Source organism: Muntiacus reevesi, chromosome 3 (genome assembly GCF_963930625.1).
Source record: "Muntiacus reevesi chromosome 3, mMunRee1.1, whole genome shotgun sequence".
NCBI classification, from domain to species: domain Eukaryota; kingdom Metazoa; phylum Chordata; class Mammalia; order Artiodactyla; family Cervidae; genus Muntiacus; species Muntiacus reevesi.
This window is the reverse complement of record NC_089251.1, coordinates 12543545-12553774: the sequence shown is the minus strand read 5'-3', so window position 1 is coordinate 12553774 and position 10230 is coordinate 12543545. Positions and strand designations below refer to the sequence as shown.

General features: G+C 40.0%; 1 pseudogene; it reads left to right on the top strand.

The window, feature by feature from the left end:
* Positions 1-290: 290 nt before the first annotated feature.
* Positions 291-9922, top strand: LOC136163917 (olfactory receptor 1L4-like; annotated as a pseudogene).
* The last annotated feature ends 308 nt before the right edge of the window (positions 9923-10230 follow it).

The following is a 10230-nucleotide window of genomic DNA, read 5'->3' as shown; positions in this document are numbered from 1 at the left end:
GTTTCAAAAGGGTTAACTCTGGCAGTCCAATGGTTAAAACTGCACATCCACTCAGGTGGCGTGAGTTCAATACCTGGTCAGGTAAACTAAGATCCCTCATGCCACATAGTACAGTCAGAAAAAAAAAAAAAAAAAGATTAACTCCTACAAAAGTTCCCACATCTTATAAGAGACAGAGCCAGTATTCAAATCCAGTCAGTCTGACTCCAGAGCTTGTAACCTTCATCTCTTTCCTGTAACACTAACCTACACCTAGATACAGTCATCCCTGCAGACATAGAACTTCAGAGATGTCAGAGGCCGTCACTTCTCCTTCCACCCAACATGCTGATATGCACACGAGCACAGGTGTGTACAGAAAGCACATAGAGTGTACCAGCACACACATGTAAACATAGCACACATACATGTGCATGAACACACATCCACCCCTACGGCTCCATGGCCCTACTTCCCTTCCTGGGTGTAGAGGCTACACCTCTGGAACCCAGATTCCCCAGTCTCCTGGGCAGAGAGCTCAATGAGGGCATCAGGATGGTTCTCCCCTGGGAAGGCTGCAGAAATAATCCCCAGGGCTCTGGTTTGCAGAGGTTGGTGGAGGGGAATGCCCCTGGGTTCCTTTCTATCAACAGGTCTCATTGTAGGTAGAGAGAAGAACCAGCACACTCTGAAGTTAGATCTCACTGCAACCTGTCTCCTTCCTCAGAGATTCAAACCCTGATCATAACCCCCTCACAGGACCCCAGGCCTGATCAGGACCCTAAATCTCCTCTGTCAAGTCCACAGGTAGGCAAGCTGATGTGTCTCTGGGAACAGAGCCTGAGGGTTAACATCTTCATGTGACCTTTTCCTAATCCTCTCTTCTCTCCTTCATTTCAAAAGCCAGGAACCAAGGCCTCTGTTCTACTTTTTCATCTCTCTGCTTTTCATCATGTATTACACATTGGTGAAGAATCTACTCTGCATGAAGCACTGGCCCCTGCCTTAAAGGGCTCAAAATGATGTCAGGGGGGAACAAGTGAACAAAAATCTTAGGATAAAGCAGAGGTTAAGAGCACACACTCTGAATTTGGCTTCTGCTATCACCTAGGTGTGTGGCCTTCAACAGGTCCCTCTGCCTCACTTTATTATCTGTAAAATGAGGTGCTATAAAGACTAAATTTCTTAATATATATGAAGTTCTTAGAGCAGTGTCTGGCATATTTTTAAAACATGATGGAATTGTTAGCTATTATATGACCATGATAGAGAATGTACGTGAGAAGGGCTGCAATGGGGGCATTAAAGTGGAGACATCCGGGCAAGGCATGGCCAGCTCACTGGAGGAACACAAGAGATCTGTTTTCAGAAGTCCCACTTGAAACACCTCTGATGGATCAGTATGTTGAGTGAAAGGGAAGACAATTGTACACAAAAAGGATTCCAGCGGGAATATTTGAAAAGTTCACTTGCCTTGGCATCAAGGGAACAGCCGGGAAGGACTAGGTAAACTTTTAATCTTCTGTGGGAGTGAAAACTAGGCAGAAAGAAGGGGAGTAAATACCTTTTAAGGAGGGATAGTGTGATTTAAAAGGCTTGGAAATGTTCCCAGCGCTTCCTGGTCCTTCTCAGTTATTACCGGATGAAAGCCCCATCATTAGAAATATCATTTTTGTAGGTTATTGTAGCAACAGTAAAATTAAACACCTATAGAAAGAATTACCAAACTTTTACCAAAATATATCTTTAATTTTGCAAGTAACACAAAATGTTTTATTGCTAATCATAATTACTTTCATTTACAAAGTCCTATACCACATAAAAAATGTCTTAACATATATTATTTAAGTAATTGGAAGATAGTCAGATAATTTATGTAATTAGTCATAAACTTAAAAGTGAAGATAATCTAATCAAATTGCTATAATTGTGCTTTTGAAAAAAAATGAAAAGTGCTTCAATTTTCACTCTTAAATTGGCTGTGAATCAAAAACCCACATTTCTTAATTATCACAAAGCCTTGTAAGGCAGCATCCTAGCTCCACCTTCTGTGGGTCATGCTAAACCAACAGCATGAGAAAGTGAGGCTAAATATCTGAAAGGGGGCACAGACAGTCCATGTCTGAATTCTAACATCTCATTCTTTGATACTGCATTTTCCCATCAAGAGTCTCAGGACAGGTAACACATGTAATGATCTGGCATCAGGTAACAGAAGCTTCTCTCCTTTAAATGTGCTCTGGGGGCAATAAACAGGTATTGCATGTACGTGGAATTGACTTTTACCCATGAGACTGCTCACCCAACTGCAGTCAAAATCACTGAATTCACTTTAAGGCTAACCCCAAAAACTTTTCAGGGCCAAATAGGCAGAAATCTCTTAAGAGTGTGGATTACGTCTGCAAATCTTCAAGGCTCTGCAATGCTGCCTGCCTCTTTTTTTTTTTTTTTTTTTTTTTTTTAGCTTTAATGAAGTCTAATTGATAAACAAATCTGCACGTATTTAATGAAACAATTTGATGTGATGATGGCACACGGTAATATACAAATGTCAAATGTCACTTGAGTCTCTACATGACAAGAGCAGTTGGCAGAAAGTTGAACCATGCCCCCCCCCCCATCTTTTTGATTGGGTACACTGAAGTGAAAGGACCTGCCCAAGGCATGAGAAAATAGGCAATCTTACCAGTTTCAGCTAAATGGGAAGGGGACTCACTACTGTCCTGAGAAATGTCACGTAGATCTGAGGAATCTGGGTTCAGGACCAAGGCAAGTCAGATAGTCCTTGACCACCAAGGAGAACAGAGGCTAAAAAAGAGAGAGAGGGGGGGGGGGTGAAGGAAACCAGGAAAGAGTTCAGAGTCAAATGAATACTTTGCCCAGGAGTAGGTTGAAGACTAATTGTCTCAGATTGGGAGTACTAAAATTTTCTGTGTTCACAAGCTCCAACTCAGCTTTCCATCTCTTAGAATTTATTCTGTACCTTACAAACTCTCTCATGAGAGCAAAATATTTATATACAAAAATATCCACTGCAACACTGTCTATGGGGGAGGAAAAGTATTCTGAATAATATGACCCTATTTCTGGATATAACATGTGTGTGTAGATCCAGGCAGAGAAAGCAACTTAAAAATATGCACACATCCCTAGTTCTCTGGGAGGTCTAAATTTAGGGGACTTCCACTTTTTAATTATAAAATTTATTAAAGAGACATATGTCCCTTATTTTTAAGTGCAAACACATAAAGTGAAATATGGAAGGAACTCCACACTCCATCCCATCATTCTCACTTCAGGAGGCAACTACACTAGGTAAACACAGACACCACAACAAAGAAAACATATAAAGGAAGTATATCTCTTTACAAAAACAGGATTACTCTGTATCCACTATGCTGCAAATTGCTTTTATAACTTAAAATATCATAGGCAGTAATGTAACAGTGACAACACAGTTTAGCAATGAATACATAGCTTCTACTTTGTGATCAAACTGCCTGAATTCAAATCTCAGCTCAACCACTTACTAACTAGGGATCTGGTAAGTTGGTAAACTTTGCTAAACTTTGCTAAATTTTTTATCCTGTAAAACAGGAATATAATAGAGCCTATATCTTATGATTTGGAGACAATAAAATGATAAAAATATACTAAGTACTTCTCACTTCTGTGTGGGGTATATACATTGAGTGCTACTAAATGTTGACTAACATTAGCCATTGAATATCTTTAAAGACTGTGTGTAGATATTTAGGTTGTTTCCTCTGTGGGTTGTTTTATTTGCATTATTGTATTTGGTATTGTAAGCAATACTAAAATCCAAGTGTTGTTTATAATACTGAATTTTCCCTGATACCTCAGGTGGTAAAGAATCCACCTGCAATGCAGGAGACCTGGGTTCAATCCCTGGGCTGGGAAGATCCCCTGGAGAAGGGAAAGGCTACCGACACCAGTATTCTGGCCTGGAGATTTCCATGGACTGTGTAGTCCAGGGGGTCATAAAGATCAGGCACAGCTGAGTGACTTTCACTTTTCAGTTTCTTCAGTATTATAAGCAATACTAAAATCAAAATGTATGCACATATCTTTGTGCTACACTTAGATGACTATTTTTCATAGACAAGTTTGTATAAAATCCTTGACTATTTTTCAAGGATAGGTCTTCTTCCTTTTCTATATTGCTAAAAAATATCTATTTATAATAATGGGGATAATGTCTATCCTCTTCAAAGTTTCTTTCCATTAGTCTAATAATCAAACTGACATGAGACAAATTAATGGGAGAAAATAAAATTTAATTTTCTTTAGGAACTCCATATACATGACAGGGCCAGAGACCTCACAGACATGGGAGGTTAAAAGACAGAAAGGTCCAATGAAATCTATGTGCCATCTCAAGCTAAGGGTTAAGCTAGGAGCCTGGGGATCTCAAGAACAGAAGGTTGTTTGTTTGTTTTTTTTCTTTTCCTTTACATTTTTTTTTTTAATTTTATTTTATTAGTTGGAGGCCAATTACTTCACAACATTTCAGTGGGTTTTGACATACATTGACACGAATCAGCCATAGAGCTATAGGTATTCCCCATCCCGATCCCCCCTCCCACCTCCCTCTCCACCCGACTCCTCTGTGTCCTCCCAGTGCACCAGGCCCGAGCACTCGTCTCATGCATCTCACCTGGGCTAGTGATCTGTTTCACCATAGATAATATACATGCTGTTCTTTTGAAACATCCCACCCTCACCTTCTCCCACAGAGTTCAAAAGTCTGTTCTGTACTTCTGTGTCTCTTTTTCTAAGAACAGGTTTATCCACAAATGATAAGAAGAACAGATGCTGGGTGGTGGGATGTTTGTCCTGCCATACAGATGGGGCCACTTAGATAAAATTTCTCTCTGGTAATAATTACTTTTACTTTGGCCACCTGATGCGAAGAGCTGACTCATTTGAAAAGACCCTGATGCTGAGAAAGATCAAGGGCAGGAGGAGAAGGGGATGACAGAGGATGAGATGGTTGGATGGCATCACCGACTCAATGGACATGGGTTTGGGTGGACTCCAGGAGTTGGTGATGGACTGGGATGCCTGGCGTGTTGCGGATCATGGGGTCTCAAAGAGTCGGACATGACTGAGCAACTGAACTGAACTGAATAATTATTTTTCCATTTCAATTATAGGTAGTAAAGGGAGAAATAGCAGTTTTTCTTGAGCCCGGTGAGTCTCAGTTGCCTTGAAATCAAACTAATCTATAGGCCAAAATGACATATCCCAGGGAAGCCTGTTCTGAACCTCTACATAATTTCATGGGTATAAATAGCAATTCAGTCTAATTTCTGTTTTCTGATTACCAATGAAGTTGAACATCTTCTCATGTTTTCTTTGGTAAATGTGTTGCAGATATTTTCTCTGAGTCAATCATTTATATTTTAGCTTTCTATATGGTCTCTTTCAGAGTAATATTCACATTTCTGAGTATGGTATTTTGTCATTCATGACTCTATATTTTATTTCTTCTTTGTGATGGCATCTTCATTATGAGACCATAAAAATATGCTTCTTTATTTTTACCTAATTATTTTATTGTTTAGATTCTTTACTTTCAATTTGCTCATTCATATGGCCTTTACTTCTATGATGGATTAGACAGAAATCTAGCCTTATTTTTTCAAATAGTTGAGCCAGTTGTCATAAATATCACTTTTTAAAGAGTCTATTCTTTCTCCATTGGTATGAAATAAATCTTTACTATATATTAAGTTCCATATAGATCTAGCTGTATATATGTGTATAAATACAGGTATACAAAATTCTTCATGTTGAACCATTGATTTGTTTTTCTGTGTGTTCCATTACCTTTTTGTTTTTCATTATATTGTGTTATATTTTTGTTAGAAAAGTAATTATTCCATTTTTTTCACTTTTCTCTTTCCTTGACCATTTACTACTCTAGATTAATTTTAGAATGGATTTCTCAACTCCCTTTAAAAAAATTCCCTGGGGTGTTATTAATGGTGAAAGTGAAAGTGGATCAGTCCTGTCTGACCCTTTGTGAACCCATGGACTGCATAGTCCATGGAATTCTCCAAGCCAGAATACTGGAGTGGGTAGCCTTTCCCTTCTCCAGCAGATCTTCCCAAACCAGGAATCAAACCAGGGTCTCCTGCATTGCAGGCAGATTCTTTACCAGCTGAGCTACCAGGGAAGCCCTTAATTCTACTGATTTGAGAACAGTTGACTCTTTTTCAGCTTTACTGAGACATAATGTACACATAACATGGTGTAAGTTTAAAGTGCAAAAGATGATTTGATAAACTTAGATATTGCAAAAGGACTAACACAAGGATAATCACATATCCATCATCTCATATAAATTACCACTTTTATCTTTTGTGGTCAGAATAGCTAAGATCTACTCCCTTAAGTAGAATGGCTGTTACCAGGGGCTATGGGATAGAGGAATTAGAAAGATATTTAAGAGTATAAAATTGCTACCAATAGATAAGTAAATTTTGGAGATCTATGCACAGCATAGTGATTATATACAGCAATAATATATTATAAACATTCACAGATGTTATTAGACTAGATCTTAATTGTTGCCACCAAAAAAGAAATAATATGATGTGATTTAGGTGTTAGCTAATGATACATTGTTACTCATACTGTAATATCTAAATGCATCAAATGAACATACTGAACACCTTAAACTTACTTAATTCTGTGTCACTTATATCTCAATAAAATAAATAAGAAATAAATGAATGCATTCCCTCTCAGCACCTTTCAAGTATATAATACTATATTGTTAATATTAGTCACCAGTTGTACTTTAGGTCCTTGAACTTATTCATCTTATAATGGAAATTTGTATCATTTGATCAACATATTTCCCTCACCTCCCAGTATCTGGAAACCACCGTGACTCTCTGTTTCCATAAGTTAGTCCTTTTTTAGATTCAACCATTAGAAAAAAGGAAACTGCCATTTATAACCTGAATGGAACTTTAGGGCCTTTTGCTAAATGAAAGAGACAGAGAAATACAAATATCATATGATAAACCTTATAGGTGGACTCTAAGAATTGACATTTTCAAATATTGACTCTTCCATTTTTAGAAATATTTCTAAAATTTGTTCTATATATTCAGATTGCTCATTTGTGGTCTGTTATAGTTTCTTCATATATGAAGAAACTTTACCATTTCCTTTTTCCTCCTCAGGTATATCCTAAGTATGTTTCAGACTTTCTTACCATTTTCAGTTGTAATATTTTGCTCCATTACATACTTTTTCTATAGGAAGAATGTCAATATTTGTATGTCAGTTCCAGTTCAGTCGCTCAGTCGTGTCCGACTCTTTGCAACCTCATGGACTGCAACATACCAGCGCTTCCCTGTCTATCACTAACTCCCGGAACTTTCTCAAACTCATATCCATCAAGTAGATGATCCCATCCAACCATCTCATCCTCTGTTGTCCCCTGTCCTGCTTTCAATCTTTCCCGCATCAGGGTCTTTTCCAATGAGTCAGGTCTTCGCATCAAGAAGCCCAAAGTATTGGAGCTTCAGCCTCAGCATCAGTCTATCCAATGAGTATTCAGGACTGATTTCCTTTAGGATAGATTGGTATTTGTATATTTATCTTATATTTGACCACTTTGCTGCAATTTTCACAGGATTCAATTAAGTCACTTAATAATGACAGTGTCAACTTTTCTAATGTTTACGTTTTTTGTTTCTCTCACTTTGCTTTTTCACTGAGTTAAGACTGTCAACTGAACAGTGTGACTTAACAGTGATAACAGAGATCATCCTTGCCTTGTCTTTCCAGTGCCGTTGGTGAGATGGAGTCCTTACACACAGGGTTTTAACTTCCTGTAATATTTGAAAACTTAGAACAAAAACTTCCTACTTTCTTTTTCATTTTATTTATTTTTGTCTGTGCAGGGTCCCGTTGCTGCACGGGCTTTCCTCTGGTTGCGGGTAGGAAGGCTATGGCATGAGGGCTTCTCATTGTAGGACCTTCTCTTCTTGCAGAGCACGGGCTCTAAAGTGCGTGGGCTTCAGCAGTTGCAATTTCCAGGCTCTAAAGAACAGGCTCAGTAGTTGTGGCACATGGGCTTATTTGCTCCCTGGCAGGTGGGATCTTCCCAGACCAGGGACCAAACCTGGGTCTCCTGCAATGGCAGGTGGATTCTTAACCACTGCACCACAAGGGAAGCCCAAGATCTTCATAGTTTCTTAATCAGAAAAATCAATATATCAAGAGAATAAATCGTAGTAACATTTCTGATAGTGTGACTATTTGGAGGGGCGTTCCTGAACCAAAAACCTAGAATCTGAGCATCTAGAACATGCGACCCAAATGGAATTGCTTAAATAAATCTTTAAGAACATACTACTCGGAAGACTTAAGGGAGTCTCAACTGAGCTTTGTGGCTACGGAGGAGCACTGATGAAATCCAGTGCTCACTTTTGTCCCACCACTACCACCACCACCACCACCTCTGGACAGTGAGCAGAAGAGGATCCTGATGAGAGAACCTCATTCCTAGGGACCCCTTGTATGGAAGCATCTTGACCCATGAGGGAACTCAACAGCCTTTTCCCTTTCAAAATAAGAAAAAAGCAGGCAGAAGGGGAATTTACAAATTTGATCAAGAAAGAACTTAAGAGATATCTTCCCACAGAGAACTGAGAAGAGCTCAGACAAATTATAAGTTCCTAAGAACACAAGGGAAAAATTTAGTTTCTCCTGTAGGGACTAGAGGAGACTTGTAGTCCCTACAGGAGACTCTACAGGAGACTTGGCTTGGACTTCTTTACCTTTCTCATTCTTGGATTTTATTCCCTGATCTCTGTAGTTTCTTGAAGGAGATATTCTTTAAAATCTTAATAATGACAGTGGGTTTCTTTTTCTTATAGGCTGGAGATTAAGGAAGGAGGCATCTTGGTCAAATTGCCTTTCACATCTCTCCCACGGCGCCTCCAAACCCTGACCAGAGGTCAAGGACATGAAAAACTATAGCAGCAGCATCTCAGGCTTTATCCTCCTGGGCCTCTCTTCCAACCCCCAGATGCAGAAACCCCTCTTTGCTGTCTTCCTCGTCATGTACCTGATCACCCTGGTGGGGAATGGACTCATCATCCTGGCCATCCACTCTGACTCCCGGCTCCACACCCCTATGTACTTTTTCCTCAGCAACCTGTCCTTCATGGATATCTGCTTCACAACAGTCATTGTCCCCAACATGCTGGTGAACTTACTCTCAGAGACAAAGTCTATCTCCTACGTGGGGTGCCTGGTCCAGATGTACTTCTTCATGGCCTTGGGGAACACTGACAGCTACCTGCTGGCCTCGATGGCCATAGATCGGCTGGTAGCCATCTGCAACCCCTTCCATTATGATGTGGTCATGAGCCCACGGCGTTGCCTCCTCCTGTTGCTGGGTTCCTGCACCATCTCTCACCTGCACTCTATGATGTATGTGCTCCTCATGTCCCGCCTGTCTTTCTGTGCCTCCCACATCATCAAGCACTTCTTTTGTGATACCCAGCCTGTGCTCAAGCTCTCCTGCTCTGACACGACTACCAACCAGACTGTGGTCATGACCGAGACCCTGGCTGTCATTGCCACCCCTTTCCTGTGCATTCTCTTCTCCTACCTGAGAATCATCATCACTGTGCTCAAAATCCCCTCTGCTGCTGGGAAGTGGAAGGCCTTCTCCACCTGTGGCTCCCACCTCACCGTGGTGGTCTTCTTCTATGGAAGCATCATCTATGTCTACTTTAGGCCACTGTCCATGTACTCAGTGGTGAAGGACCGGGTAGCCACAGTCATGTACACGATAGTGACACCCATGTTGAACCCTTTCATCTACAGCTTGAGGAACAAAGATATGAAGAGGGGTTTGAGGAAATTAAGGGGCAGAATTCAGTCATAGAAAGAATAACAAGAGGGAATGTCATAACTGGGAGATGACCTAAGAGATGAACTAAAAGATGATCAGGTTATTCTTCCTGCATACCATTTTTCACATGGTACCCAAAGAGATGATGAGAGCTGGTCTTGAATCACAGTAAGAGCATTGACATGGAAGCCAGATCACTTGGTCTCTATCAATCACTTTGCACAAACATATGTTCAATCCTAGGCCAAATACTGCTAGGAATCTAGATGTAGGAAAACATTTTCTACCATTCATATATTGGATAAAACTATCCCCAAATAACTCTTCTATATGCTTCACAC